The sequence below is a fragment of the Molothrus ater genome, chromosome 3, assembly GCF_012460135.2.
Source record: "Molothrus ater isolate BHLD 08-10-18 breed brown headed cowbird chromosome 3, BPBGC_Mater_1.1, whole genome shotgun sequence".
Taxonomy (NCBI): Eukaryota; Metazoa; Chordata; class Aves; order Passeriformes; family Icteridae; genus Molothrus; species Molothrus ater.
In genome coordinates, this window is record NC_050480.2 from 925,650 (window position 1) to 941,863 (window position 16,214).

Genomic DNA, 16,214 nt, shown 5'->3' on the forward strand with positions numbered 1-16,214 from the left:
GAAACCACAGAATTCTATCAAGGGCTGTTGCATTCAGCTTCACTAAGGCAGAAACTTATTAGCCAAAGAGAGCACACAGCCTCCTAGCAGTACCACACACAACCCACCCCATCAGGCCTGAATCTGCCTCCAGCCATGCAATCCTGGGTCAGGAGCGCTCCTGACTCGGGATCAATGTGCGTATTACATATGCTACTGAATTGAAAGGTACAATCACTCCTTGATGTTTGCTGAGCAAGACTCAGGGCACTGCACTCCTGAAACAGGCTGTTTTCACAGAGATGTCAAGTACTTGGAGCCCAGAGATTCCATTTCATGAAAAACTATCAACTGATAACAAAGTACACCCTCCAAAATGATGTGTAGATAATAGAATCTTTTAGACCTTCTTCTACAGAACATGAGTTATATTTATATGATAAACCCCACATAACTTAAGCCAAGCAATAAACAACAGCAGCATTTCTGCAATACAGAACAGTTATTACAAACTCTAATCAGTATGCAAATGTAATAGCACCAAGATACACAATCTGCAATTTGACTCAGAGAATTTCAGGGTGTCCTGGATGTAATTATATACTATCCAACAGCTCCTGGAGGGAATTTTACCTATGGCTAAGGAAAAGGTTTTTTTGGTTTTGGTTTTTTGGGTTTTTTTTTGTTTTTTTTCTGGGGGAATTCTCAATTTTTAGTCACCTCTAGTAATTCTCTGGAACCAAAATCATCATGCTGCAGTTTAAAAGGTTTTCAATCTATGAAATTACTCACTGCTGATGAAAGCATTAACAATCCAAGACTTCATTTACAGCATTACAAAGAATCCAGGTCAATTATGGGTAAATGCTTTTACTCAGCTTGGGCCAATGAAATTAATAATTATCATAAAAACCTGCACTCCAACCAAGAGTAAAGTTTAAGGGTGTCTCACCATATTCAAAGAGGACAGAAAGGAGGGAACAGGCCTGGACTCCAACATGAAAGTGGACAGCTGATGCAGGCCCTGGGGAACGTGCAGCAGGTGACAGGATGGGAAGAGGATGGATACTCCTTTCAGACCAGCAAGCCAGCACTTTGTATCACTAAGATAAAATCTGATGTCTCTGGGGAAAGCTCAGCACCACCACATAAATCCTACTGCAGCCTAATAGTTCTGTTTGGGATGTACTCTGTGTTCCAGAAACTGGGAGCCTGCTCCTTGCCAGCCTGGCTCTGAAATGTAGGCCAGCAGCTCAAACCAGCCTGGTGATCCATGCTTTTTCATCCCAATCCTCCACCACAGCAAGAGAAAGGGATTAAGCAGCATTATTTTTCCCCCTGAACATTTACTGAGATAATTACATCCCATACTATAATACAAGATTATTTTGCACAGTACAAAATAACACAGAATGGGCCCATCGTTTTATGGAAACCCTTGGTCCCATCACTCTTGGAAGACTGCATGGCTGATCACGTTGGGCACGTTCCTCTGGGAAAGTTTAACAGCAAACTCTTCCAAAAGTACCAAATAGATGCACTCAGCTTCTTCATACAATCCCTTTTTATAGCAATCACATTTTTAAAATTATTTCACAAAACATTATTAATGACTTAAGCCATCTGTGTTTCTAGAGAACGCTCCCTTCCATCCTTTCTTTCCTTCCTACTGCGTTGCACAGTAAAGACTTTTTTATTTACAACCACTTTTATGCCAGCAGATGTTTTACCACACAAAACTGCTTTGCTGCAAAGTTCAAGAAGAAAGTGGTGGGAAGAAGTTTACATAAGCAGACATCATCAACAAAAGCAGGAGAGCCTGGCAAACCACAGGCCGCAGTCATTTAATTCACACAAATCTCTCTTCCCCTTTCTCACTCTGCTTTCCAATTTGATTTAATTCCATAGGAGGATCTGACTGGCAGTCACTCCATAAAAGCATTGCAAGGTTTAAATGCCAGCAGCTTTCCTTGTCTTGACAAAATGTACAGAGCAGAAATTTAATTACAACTGGTTCAAACGCACTTTTGTTTTGCTTCTACCCACCTGGAACACGGAGGCCGTTTAAAGTAAACATGTGTTTAGTCACTGGATAATATGAAGTATAAAAGAAAAGTTACACTGCAATAAACAGAGATACATTTAAAAACAATTTTGATTTCTTATCGCTGAACCTGGATGGAACCAGCTAGCTGCAAGTGGCATGACTGTGATGGAAATAGCGTGGTATTTCAGTGCAAGAAAGTAAACATCTTCTCCAGACAGCAGCACAGGAGTTGAAATCCACCCAAGAAAACCATTTGCATTATCGGTGTGCATTATTCTGCCCTAACGTTTTGACACTGAGTTTAAACATTAAGCTGGGAGTACAATGCCTCTTTTTTAAACTAATGCAATTTCTTGGGGCAAAATCTGATATGGCCAGCCAGATTTCCTGAGTGCTAGTTTCTCCTAAGGAAAAAGAAAAAAAAAAAGAAAAGAAAAGGGAAAAAAAGAGACATCAGTTTAATTTTGATTTGTCCAGTAAACAGATCAAAGCCTTGCAGTTCTGCAGAGGAGGTTTACAAAGCCTCCTAGTGCAAACATCCTGGGCCTGATGCTGCCAGCTGCACTGAAGCAAATCTCATCTGATGGCAGCCAGGGCTGGTCTGTGCTACCCTGTCCAATGCAAAAATTTACACTTTAAAGGGAAGTCAAAATCTTTGAAGTTCCACTTGATCAAAAATTATTAAAACATGCAGCTTGAATTTTTAGGCTGATCTTAAACACATGTAGCTGGAAATGTTTCACACTTCTATTCTGTTGCTTATATACCAAAAACTGTGTTCAGCTCTAGGCTCCTCCTATTCCAGTGCAATAAATTCTTTGGGTGAAGGAGCATTTTTAACAAATATGTACAACGCCTAAAAGAGAGATTCCAGAACCACTATTAGGTCACTGAGAACTGCAAGACTGCAAAGTGTAAATAATTTTTAGCATAGCTGAAACATCTTTCTAGATCTGTGCTTTGTAAGATCACAATTTCTGCCCAGCCCCTTCTATTTCTTTTCTCATCCAACTGAGCAGTTGAGCTTGTTCAGGGTTTGCTGCTTGCTGCCTTTCAGAGAACACAAAGAAAGAGGGAGGAAACAGAAATTACACAACCCATATAAATTAGTTTTAAAATGTTCAGTGGTAGGCCTGATGTCTGCAGCTACTTTGATTCTTTGCAAAAGACAATTCCTTTCTATACATATATATGGTTGTCACTCGAGTGTCCCTTTAAGCCAGCTTTGCTGATTCAGACTATGCCCATACCATTTTTATTGCCAAAGCAATAAAAAAAAAGGTGTTCCTGAGTTATGTTCTGACTTAAAAGATTTACACAGGGAATCTTCAAACTAAGAAACAAAACCAAGAAGAACATTGTCATTTCTGCTGCAAGACTGCTGTCAACGTCCATATGAAAAAAGACTGCTTGATAAATATCCTATAACAGACTGCTTCTAAAACTGAAACTCTGCTCCTTCTGGGCTACAAATCAAAACTGGATCTGTTGCATAACAAAGGCATTAAAGATAACGGCCTCTAACACTGCGTGGCACATGAGTGTGAGCAGTGTAAGCAATGCCTTGCTCCATACATTACCCTGCACCCCTGGGAGCTGGGCTGGTAGAGCATGGCCATGTCCCTGATTTGCTACATTTGGATTTCCAAGTCAAGGTCAAGAAGTAATTTACCAAGATCCCTGTTGCTAGCACACATGGGCTGCAGGCTTTGGAGAAGTCATCTTGCCACGTAAAAAAGGTCTCAACAACTGGAATATAAAGAGATGAAATAGTCTGAAAGCTGCTTTATACCCTTAGGTACTTCAGCACGTTGGACTGAACAGCATGGATGCCATTTCTTTTAAACCTGCATGTATCAGTTCTGTATATATATTCTAATTAAAAACACTGTACTGCAGTGTATTCCCTCATCTGAGGTATCAGCAAATGGGCACCAAGCAGGTTAAATAAAAAATAACAAAGAAATGTATTGGAATAAATGCCATAAAATAAATAATGCAAGGATAGTCCCTGCCCCAGAAACCTTGCAATTTAGGCCATGAACAAAGAATCCTTAAGGGATCATACCAAACCTACCTCACATTCCTGAGCTGACATTTACATTGTGCTGTACTTCTTCAGTTCATACTTTCAGGGCTGGAACTACGCACTTGTTCTGATGTGCACTGCTGAAATCTGCTCTGGATCTCGTGGTTCACAGGACAGTGAGCCTTCTTGTCAGGCATTATCATGACATTTAAGATAGATATTGAAAAATACCTAATCGGAACAGTGTGGGTGAGGGGGTGTGTTGTACTGTATTTAACCCAAGTCCTGCTTTAGAACAAAGAAATCTAATTTTTAAAGTGTGACCAGCTATGCCCATACCCAAAAGAGAGGGAAGGGGGACAGGGTGGTGGAATTACCAAAACAATCCCAAGCAACAAGCAGCTTTCTGTCTGGGCCCCTCTCCTCCTGTGTCACAAAGGGTGACCTGTCCTAACCCAGGAGTATCACCACTCCTCCTACAGCATCAAAAAATCAAAATGTCCTCACTGCCACTCCTTGCTGGCTGAAATCGAGCTAAAAATTCATTTTGAAATTGTAGCAGCCTCAACACAGCCATCTAAAATTCCACCAGTACCTCTCCATCCTTAAAAAGGGAATGCTTTTGACATCTGATGTTACAAATGAGAAGGCTTGAGCCCACTTTGTGGATGTAGGCTTTACTTTGGAAGAATAAACGGAGCCCCATCGGATGTGCAGACCGTGGGAAACAAAAAAAGGTCTGAAATTAAGGTCTCAAATTAACTGTTTCACCTGCAAAAACTACAGACTGATTTAATCAATCTCCAGCTCTGGAGGGCTGGGTTTGTGCACTTGCAGCGTGCTGTACTCAGGTCAGTTCTTTCCTCATACATGGCAAATCCCCCTGCCAAGCCCTGACACTATTTGGATTCTCGTTACCTTTCTTTTGTTAGGTCAAATTTCAAGATTAAGAAAAAGAAGAAAACAAAACCACACACTGCCAAACAATAAAAGAGAAGCTATTATCTATCAGATAGAATAGCTTTTTTCCCATTATTTTCCCTTTGAAAGGGGAAAGGAATGAAGCACTGAGTGGACAAACACCATTCTGGCCTATGAATCATCCCTGATAAAACTGCAGATGCACAAACCCAGTCACAACAGTATCACAGTAAGAGAGATCAGATAAATTTCAATAACCATCCAAAAAGCCCCTGAGATGAGGCAGGATGATTTTGAATTGAATTTTGAGATGCAAGACTCAAATGGACTCAGGTTACTTGCTTGCAACACCCACGCTCTGTCAATAGACAGAGCTGAAAAGGGAGAGCCAAATCTTGTTAAAATGATGTCTCAGTCACTAAGAGAAGTGCTAATTACCAGCTGGACTGAAGACCACTGAGATAAGCAAAATATTCCCTGCCACAGCCTTTTAGACAACATTTGTTAATTCCTAAAACCCAAGATGTGATGATAGCAGGGAGAGATGGAAGGAAGGGAAGGATTAATCCACTTTCAGTCATGTTTAAATAAGCCTTCCTTTAAATGATTTAAAATTAACTGAGAAGCATTATCTTTTCATCAACTTCTACAAAAAGAAAGGCAACCAGAAATTTATTTGTGCAATTAATGTGATATTCATATACAGAAGCACTTTTAATTGAAACTGTAAGTTGGCTTTTCAGTAACTGAAGGATTTCAGGTAATGGTTTATGAAATCAAGAAATAACACCAGAAAAGGGTTTATAATTTAAATTATCAATCACTTTTTAAGGAAGAGATGTAGCTCACCTGAAAAAATACCGTAAGTCTACAATTTTGAGATGTTTACATATATAGTTTTACAGCTCCTAAAAAGAAAAGCAAAAAACAAACACAAACCAGACACCTTACTCTGATAATTACTTCCACTAATATTCTGAAGAAATGCTTCCAGAGATCTTTCAAAGGAACCAGGTGAAGCAACACAAGTTTTGGTGAAAATGTCGAATTCTTCATGAGGGTTTTCACGAGCATTTAAACGCTGCTGAAGGCTCAGGCTGTTCTTGGCGCTGTGTCCCTGTCCTGAGGGAGTCCAGCTCCCTGGCAGGAGGCTGTAACCAGGTGAGGGCCAGCCTGTTCTCCCAGGGCAGGACCGGGGCCACGGTCTCAGCTGCACAGGGGAGGTTCAGGTGGTCAGACACTGCAGGGGGCTGCCCAGGGAGGGGGGCGGTTACCATCCCTGCAGCTGCTTAGGGAAAGCCTGGACCTGGCACTCAGTGCCAAGGTGATGCTGGATCATAGACTGGACTCAATGACTTCAGAGGCCTCTTCCAACCTAATTGATTCTGTGAAAATTAAATGATTCAAAAACTAAAGCCCCAAAAAGACTAGGGAAAAAAATCTTGTAGTATTATTGTCTTCTGTAAAGAAAACAATTGCACTTAAAAGCAAGAATGAAAATACCCAGCAAACATTCTGACACTAAACTACAGTGGGATGGAGGCAATTCCTTAAAACCAAATAATGTAACTCTTAACACAGCAATGCAATTTCCTCTGCCATTTCTACCTGTGAGGATCAAAAACTGTTTTCCAGCTTTCAAAAGCCTCCAAGTATCGTCACATTGCTCAGCACCTGACTCGTGGAAAACCACTCACAGAATCAATCATTTGATGATTCAAAATTACCTGAAAAACTACCTGTATGTTTTTCCACATAATTTCAGATCAGTTCAATTGATGTCTTTAACGTGTCACGTATCTGAGAGCTGCACTTAGATCTTTGCTTTCACAATATTATTATTCATTCATTCTACTGTGGGGAGGGGAGGTGGTTATTCCAGATTAAAGTCAGCAGTGTCTTTTCAAGGGTAAATTAAAAACTAAAGCAGGATGAGATCAGGGAGGATTACCAGGCACTGTTTATAAACTGAGCATAACTAAATCAAAGGTATATAAATCAGAGCATGCATTTCTTGGCAGATTGATTCAGTTTGGAAAACTGAAGTGCCACAGACTTCATTTAAAAAAAAATCCCCAGCAATAAAGCTCACCTTTTTTTTCAGAAGTAACCGATTTCATGCCAATTCACAGCTGCTCCTGTAAAGTACTGCTTTCACCTCATGTGTTTTAAAATACAAGAAGCATTTACAAAATAAATACATGTGTTTGTATAGCAAAGAATTACTGCAAACATATACTTTTGATTTCCCCACATCTGGAAATACAGTTAGGTTACATGAGGCTTTTAGTTCATCACAGGAAAGCTGTAAGAAACTAACACACAGGAATCCACATAAAACAAACAAACAAAAAATCATTACAAATCAGAAGAACAACGTTCTTTAAGCTTAAAAAAAAAAAAACTCAAAAAAATGTCTCCCAAAACCCTGAATCAATCAACTGGTAAACTGTCACCATAGCCAAAACCCAACAGATCATCTTTTTTCTCAGACTGCAATCCAAAGATTTAGCACTGAAAATGAAGATGCAGCAGAGAATATGAAGTTGTTTTGCATGATTTAGACTACCAGATAAAGGTCTAAGCAAGCTGTGATTCTTCTATCCACACAGGGACCACAACTCTGCAGTACAAACTTCACTAGTAAGAAATCTTCCAAATGAACTCAACCAGACCAGCAGAGCTGAAGATTTACCCCGCTCATCCCCAGCAAACAGAAACATGGCACAGGAACAACACCCAGCATTTCTCCACAGCAATGCTCACCCAGCTCTCTAGAGAGGTGAAAGCAGAATGCAGAGTACTGATGCTGCTGTCAGCCTTTCCTATCCCTCCAAGGCTCTGTGCACCTTCACTCCCAGCTGGATGCAGACAGCTCTGTGAGCACCAGCAGCAGCTGGGCTCACGGAGTGCCTCTGGGGCTCCTCTCTCCCAAGCACACAGCTCCACAACCAGCCACAAAAGCACCCCCGCAGCTTACAGAGCCCACCAGCACCACACCAACTCATTAACTCTCCCAGTTAAGTACCACATGCTTCCTCCAAGCTGTCATTCTTCATTCATCCCACACGGAAGAGATGGGATTACTCCCATAAAAGCAGTGCAAATAGTTCTGTTACCTGATGCAAAGACTAATTTAAGACGTTTTCTTGTAGAAAGTCACACAGATGAAATGGCACACCAACTATTTTTATATGGCTCTTCTAGTTAAGTTCATGCTCTCATTAGGATATCTCAAAGGAGAGCATTTTATCAACATCTGTTTACCAGGCTTGGCACACATGCCAATTCCAGCACTTTCTCTGTTTGTAAAGAAAAACAAACAAAAAATTAAAAGCATGCAGAGCCAAACCCACACAATACTTTAGAACGCATCCAAGTAGACAGAAGCCTGCTTGAGAAAAGCAAAACTATAGCAGTGACATGTTAATGCAGGAAAGCAGCAACCTGTACAACTAAAAAAAACTTTGCCCAGTTTGTCCTCACCTGGACCAAGGTCTTCTCAGAAGTTATTTCTCTTCCCAGCCACCTGGTCCAGTCTCAGGTCATCAAAAAGCTACTCTGTATTTCATAGGCAGAACCGAGGGCATCAGCAAAAAGAACAGCCAGCCTCTGCTACATGCTGCCAGATCTGAAGGGCTTGGGCAAAAAGGAGATGAGTCTCCGTATCAGCTCGGTCGCAGCAGAGATGGCAGGACCTTCCCCCGGGCAAACGCAGATGCACACGGGGGCTGCTGCTGCCAGCCCCGGAGCGAGCAGAGCAGGCCGAGGGTCCCCGGGCCCGGCTGCCGTGCCGGGGGAACGCAGTAGCCCGGGACACGGAGCCCAGCCGAGCCTCTCCGCCCCGGCTGCCCTATTTGAGCCCTCCGTGGTTCTCCCTGGGCACACCGCTCCCCGCCCCGCCAAGCCCCCACCTTCTCCTCCAGCGCGGGGATTCTCCAATCAAAGCAGATAAGCGCATCATGTGAGGGATGGCAGACACGCTGAGGGGAATTTCCGAGAGCTCCTGCAGCAGCCACGGCTACAGGAGATCTCCCGGGTGAGAACCAGGAGCCAAGCAGGGGTGCCAAAGTGCCCACGTTACCTGCAACTCACGGCTCCTGGGGCAGACTGCAGCACCTCATTTGCAATCTGCTCTGATACACCTGCAACCACATTCCATCTTCCCCTGTCATTTACTGTGTGACCACTATTCCTGAGCGTATCTTGCTAGGAAGCCGTACACAAATAACACAGGCTGAAAGACCAGAAAGCAATAATTACTCAGTCTCCTCTTTGCTGATGTCAGACATGCAATACAGCTCTCCAAATCCACCAGAGCACCCAATTAATCTGCACTAATCCTCAAGAACTATATCTGAAAAACAAGTAGTAAAATCAAATCATCCAACAGCCTCTGCCTTGCAGTCACCACACACATGCTACCCAACCTCTCCTTTAACACATCTGAGCTTCCCTCTCATCTCTGCCAACAAACCTACAGAGAATTCATCAGCCTCTCTCCCCACCTTCTTCAGAAATGCTTTTCTTTCCATGATCACAGTCCTTCATAGAAAAAATTATACCAATTTCTGTTGGGTTCAACAGATCACGTTAGCCTTGCCAAAGAAACCACTCCATAGCTCAATTTCCTACTTCCCAATAAGGCATTCATATCCCAATTCAACACACACTTGACCAAGAAGAATTCTGTAGGAACTGTCCTAATTTGTGTATTTCAAAACAAACAGGCTCTCGCTGCTGCTCAAAGCTATCAATCCCTTTCTTCCCTGGGTTTCCTTCCAGCAGTGGCAGCAGCAGTGAGACGGCAGAGATGGAGTCAAGCCCTGGATCCAGCACACAGCCTCGGCTCAGAGGAGAGTACAGAGCATCTGTACGTGCAACAAGTACAGCACGTGCAGCAACATCCCCAGCGCACATTCCCAGAAAAGAAAACCAAAGGGCACATTTGAGACACATGGCAATTTTAGGCATGGGAAAAAAATATGTTCAAGGAGTATAAAAATGGGAGCAGAAAACCCCGTAGAGTTTTGGAATGGTCTACAAGAACAAGGAGGAAGAAAATGCCACTTTGCTATGAGAAGTTCTTTCATCCAGCTTCATTCAAGACCACAGCTTACATCTCAGAGAACTCCCTTATTACTTGTTATTTTCCACATCATCAGTGTTCACAGGATCATGGACACTCTAGATCACTGGAATCCAAGAGATGCTCCTTATTAACCTTCCAAGTCCTTCTTCTCTTTTGCCCCCTTTATTAGTCACTGACCTCCTGGCTGATTACTTCCAGTCTGCACCAACGTGTGTGCTCAGGCTGAACAGAGAAATTGTTAGAAAGGGAAATTTATCTGTAACTTCAAGAATAAAGAGCCTGATCTTTAATACCTTTTTCATACCCATTTGCTCCTTACTAAAGTGCACCCAAAATTCTGTAGCTGAATATATATCCCCTCTTGGCTGGCATATTGCTAGACCAACTGCAGACATAAATTACTTCTATGTAACTATTTGATAGTTTGATGACATATGTAAATTTTTTATCTTCATAATTTCAGATGGTGCTGCACATAAAAACAACAGAATACAAACACCAAGACTAGATTAAGACTTTTCAAGTAAAGGGTCTATTGGTACAACATCTGAGAAGGAGCAACGTAGAGGGTTTAATTTGAACAGTCCCTTTTAAATCCAGCCTCTGTAATGTTGCACACCTGCTCAAGGTCTTCTAGGTTGCAAGGTTGGCTCACAAAGGAAGTTTCAATTTGAGAATCCCAAAGTCAACTGAACAGAACCGGTTTCTTCAGAATGGAGAGGGCAAAGGCACTTTGTTACTTCAGCACCACCAATTTCAACCAGTCTGCAAACAGCCCTTACAATGGAGCACATTCCAAACAGGCTGTCTCACCTCATTTGCCAAAGCTCCCAGTTATTGTTACTGGGGAAGGAACGGGCTCTTACTCTGAGGGAGATCAAACAAGGGACTCTTAACTCTCCTGGAGCAGGGCCTCATGGTGGTACAATTATACATCCCATAGAAAATAGAAAGCAAGGCCCTAATTTTGGATGTACGACAGCTGCCAACCAACTTCTTAACCTGCACTTTGGTCCCTGGCTATTGCATACAGCAGGGTGAGAGACCCACCATGAGCAATTAGGAGCACATATGGGGTATAGAATAGATTTTTTTATCAGGTAGCTTGGAGCAATTGCATAAAGTCAGATTATGGATTCACCTGTAAGGTGGTCATGAAATACAGGAGGACAAGCAATGCTCCATGCTGGAGCCATGGTCTGTCTGTCCCATGACCAGCTATGAGCCACAGGTGGGACAGGATCATGTCTGAGCTTAACAACACTGACTGGCAATGGAAAAGAACAGGAAACCACAAAGAGATCCAAGTGACAGCCCCATCTGCCACAGAAACCTACATGGTGCAAAAGGCAAGTGGCCTTAAAAGCTGGATGCCTTGTACTTCTCCCTTTTCACGAGCAGATACACCACGTTAACCCAACCTTTCAGTGACACCACACTGCTCCCCAGGAACAGGCTCTCTCCCACAGGAAGACTGACTAGTGCCTCTAAGAACTCTAAAGGTGAAATGAAACGTTATAATCGCTCACAAGTATCATTTATCCAAAAGTAGCATCAAGGGAAACAGGATACTTTGACTTCATGTTTGGCTAGGAGGCTCTTCAGAGGAGAGGAAGATGAAGGTTTTGTCTCATTCTTCTCCAAAAGTCAAGATTTTGAGTTTTGCTGTTGCACAGGCACAACTTTAACATGCACTTCGTTCAGTGGCTGATATGTAGAATGACTTGTGAGGCAAACTGACCACAGCTCTTCACTACCTGGCACAAGCTGATGTTGGTCCTCACAAGGAGGGGATGCAAGCGTTGATTTCCCTCCAAGATCCCTGCAGGGAAGACACCAGCAGCCCATCACCCAGGAGTCTGCTGGAGAGGACCCTCTAGGGCCACAGCTGAGCTGCACCACCTATTTCTGTGACTGGCAGAAGCCGCTTGGGAGCGTCTTGCCCTAAAAACTGCAGATTCCCAGCATCAGCACCCCACAGACAGCGACAGAGGGCTGTTCTGATGCTGCTCCCCATCTTGTGGCACCCTATTCCAGGCACTCAGATACTCCAGCATGTCCTTCTGGAACAAGGGCCTCACTGCTAGGCCAATGAATTCATTCCAGTATGGCTGGGAACCTGTCCTCTTCCACAGTTTCACAAGCCCCTTTAGCCATATTTCCTAAACTTCCAGAAAGCACTACCACCGTAAGATGGGCGAGGACCAGCAAGATAGATTTGTATAGTTTAGTGCCCACAGGGCAAGATACAAGCAGAGCAGGATGGCTAATGCCAAAGCACAGTACCTCTGGTATTTATACCACTGATATCCCACACATTCTAACCCTCTACAGGTCAGCTCTTTGGAATACAAAGTCCAAAAATCACATTCCTTTTCTGCAGAGGCAAGAGGACCACAAAACCTGCTCCCAGAAAGTCCTGCCGAATAAAACTCATCTGAGCCTTTGATGCGTGCACCTAGGTGATTTTGATGTGGCGCTATGCATGAATCTTTCGTAAGAATAAGATGTCCTAAATAGTATAATCAAAAAACTTTTGAGGGCTGGATCATACACACCTCCACTGTGTGCAACTTCTCCAGACATCAAAGAGTCTTCCCCAAACCAGATGCATTACATATCTTGCAAAATTAGTAAATGTACTCAAGCCATCAATTTTGCAATTTTTGAAGTAGCACAATGCATCTATTTATTAGAGAATGGAACTAAGCCCAGGCTGCTGATTAGCCATCCCACAAATAATGCTTATGCAACCCTTCGTAATGATTTCCACTAACAACCAAGCGGAGATTTTATGACTTGGAAAATTTCACTTCTAAACCAATTTACAACACTTCCCAAAATCTAATGGGACAGATGATTGAAAGTGCAGAGGAAAGCAGCCTTCTCCGAAATCAATGAGGTACAATTTTCATAAGTAGTCTCTCTTAGGTAAGATGCCTGCATTAAGTTTTGGTTCTCATTTCTAAAATTCTCATAAGTACTCCTCTTTCCCTTCCTCCCTTTCCTCTAGAAAAGGGATTAATTCAATTTTAAAGAAAATATTAAAACAGCAGTTTCAGACTTTAGTCTCTGGCAAATTCCAAAGAGGAAGGAATAGCAATTGAGCTGTTAAAACCACCAGGGAAAGCAAACCACCAAACAATTCGAAAAGCCCACAAAAACGACAAGATAAAAAATGAAACAGGAATACAAAACAAGTCATCTTGGTAAGCACAAAACTTATATCCCTACAAGCTTTCAACACAGTATACCTAAGCCTGGTGAAAATGAAGCCATCAGTTCCTACACAGCTGTAACAAATACTTGACAGACTTCCAGCACAGCCCCAAGTTCACCATCACAGCCAGCTATTACTGGAACAAATGCCCAAAGTCTGCAACAGAAGTCAGCGGTGTATGTCAAGCCCAAACAACTCGCCATTGTTTTTGAAAAGGTGAAAACAACACAATATTTCGTGTGAAACCTAACAGAGAAGTATTTCCTCTGTCAGTAAGGGAAATTCAAATGACTTCTCTTTCCTGCCCCTTTTGGTCTTCCCCTTCAAGAGGAAGAGAGTCTCTTCCCTGCATTCTAAGAAAAAGCAGAGAGTGTGGGTTATGCATAAATTCATGACAGAAAACACTATTTTAGAACAAAGCTCCTGTGCGTGGGTGCATGTCTTTAAAATAAAAGGCATTGTTACTCTCCCAAGTGCATATCCACAGCCAGCAATCAAGTCGGATCCTCACATTTTATTTTGACAGCCACGCAGTCATATTTTCACCAGGGGTTTGACTTTCCCATCAATACCTGGTTTTTAGCGATATCATCAAGAGCTGAATCAAAACTGACACGTGAAGGCACACTGGTATTAATGGCTGTGGAAGGGAATTCTCATCCTACAGCTCTGTCATTTAACCACTTCACCAAGGTACCAGTTGCAGGGAGGAATAAATCTGTTCTCAACTCGTATTTAGGAACTGTCTCTGCACAACACAAAATTGCTTGGCTGCACAGAATAGTAATTATTTTGTAGTTCATGACACTATTAGGTACCCTTGATCTGGTGAAAGCCTGCAAGTACTGGGGCCATAACACTTCCAGAAGCTGGAAGGAAACTGAGCTGAAGTGAGGAGCATCAGCTTGCTAGCACTGCTCAGGTAACCTCCAGAACACAGCCCTGAACACAAGCGTGCTACGGAAGAACCTGCTCCATCCCCTCGCAGGATCCCAAATACGAAGTTTTCCCTGGAACCCTCGTTAACACCAATTATTAAATCGAAAATTCCATGGTGCAACAGCAAGCAAACTTTGAGAAACACAAACATTATTTATGTATTAACAGAGGATGATGCACACTTTACTTAAGATTTATACTGTGCAAGACTTTGTGCCAAATCCACCCTTCCTACAGATGCATCCCCATGGACACTTTAACATTATATAAACTCCCCCTGAGATAATGATTATTCTGTAACTTTCTAAAATCATCCCCCTTTGGGAAAGTATTACCTAACAAACACACATTAAATGCCTCACAAGCGCATTAGATCCCTGAGTTTCTACTAGATGCTAGCATAATAGAACGTTTGTACTTTATTTTGAGGTATTAAAAAAAAAAAAGAAGAAGACCAGGCTGGATAACTGTAACTGCAAAGGATAAACAGGATTAAGTAACAGGTGTCTGACTGCACATAATAAGTCGTGCATGGAATACAGTGCACAGCCTTGGAATGGCTATGGAATGGAAATGGAAACATTGCTTTTGCACCTTGCTTTGAAAATCACCAGTATAAAATTTACTAACGTCTTATAAATTTCAACCACACAGACAGTGGCAACAGGAGCATTTGTATCCCCAGAGACCTTTGGATATATACAAAAGAAAACAAACAATCTTCAAAGGTAAGCCTGCGAGGAGGGAAAAAAAAGGGGGGAAAAAAGGAAACAAAAAAGGGGAAAAAAAAGGAAAGAAAAAATCCCACTACAAGAAAGTTATACTTAACTACACAGAAACATTTGTCACACCGCCCAGCACTGACAAAATCCGGATACACTCAGAAACTACAGCAGCGAGGATGAGGGGAGGACTCCAGCGGCCAGGCGCGCACACAGAGGGACCCACACACGGAGGGACCCACACACGGACACGCATGAAACTGACACACAGACACACGCGTGTGTGCACAGCCCTGCATGTGTGTCGCACACAGGCGTGCATGGCACGCAGACACACCTATGTGACACACACCCACCCACACGGGTGTGAGGGGCTCACACGGCTGTGAGGGGCTCACACGGCGGCGGCCCCTCGCAGGTGGCGGCCCCTCACGCTGGCGCCGGCCCCTCACGCTCGCGGCAGCCCCTCACGCTCGCGCCAGCCCCACGCGGCCGGGGGAGCCCAAGGTTACGGCCCGGCGCGGGGGGGGCCCGGGCAGCGCCGCTCCCCGCCAAGGGCGCGAAGCCGCGGCCACAGCCGCGGCCACCCCCCGTCCCCCCCGCCTCAATGGTGGCCGCTCCAGCCGCCCGTACCTCAAGCGCCGAGGCTGCTTCCTCCTCTTCCTCCTCCTCCGCCTCACGCCGTGCCAGTGTCTGTGTGTGTCTGTGTGTGTGCGACCCGCCCGCCCCACAGCGGCGGCGGCTCCTCCTTCCCCCCTCCCTTCCCTTCCCCTCCCTCCTCCCCCGTCGCCGCGCCCGCCTCAACCCCCGCAGCGCCCAGAGACGCGGCAGGGACGGGGGAAACCCCAGGGCGGCCGCCGCCTGCGCTGGCCGGGCCGGGCCGGGCCGCCGCCGGCTCCCCCCGCCGCCGCCGCGCAGGCTGCGGGCAGCGCATGGCAAGTGGGCGGCGGGGCCGCGGGCGCGGAGCTCCGCCCGCACGGCTCCCCTCGAGCGCGGAGCTCCGCGGCCCCGGCCGGCAGTCGCAGGTACCGCACGCGTGCCCCCGGAGGATGCCGTGCCGGCGCGCCTCTGTTCGCTGCGCGGATCGGAAAGGGCGAGGAGGAAATCCCCCTTCCCCCTGTGCTCCCGCCAGGCCTGCTGCTCTCCACGCTGCCAAAGGCAGAAAGGCGATATTGCGGAGGCCGCTGGAGGGTTCCCAGACTCTCGCAGTTTTCGTCTCAGAATTACAGTGGGACTCCTTGGGGTTTATTGGAGTGAGCCTTGGA

General features: G+C 44.4%; 1 protein-coding gene across 8 annotated transcripts in view; it reads right to left on the bottom strand.

Moving 5' to 3' along the window:
• PLCB4 (phospholipase C beta 4) overlaps positions 1-15,705 on the bottom strand; it is a 177,219-nt gene extending 161,514 nt beyond the window's left edge. For 3 of the 8 annotated variants that reach the window (XM_036380092.2, XM_036380090.2, XM_036380091.2), the window contains exon 1: positions 15,583-15,704. The gene's annotated coding sequence lies outside the window, so the exon portion shown is untranslated. Of the gene's footprint in view, positions 1-7,742; positions 7,788-8,462; positions 8,511-15,582 lie in introns of those variants that run through there. The other 5 variants (XM_036380089.2, XM_036380084.2, XM_036380088.2 and 2 more) reach the window with 4 other exon arrangements.
• Positions 15,706-16,214: the final 509 nt, after the last annotated feature.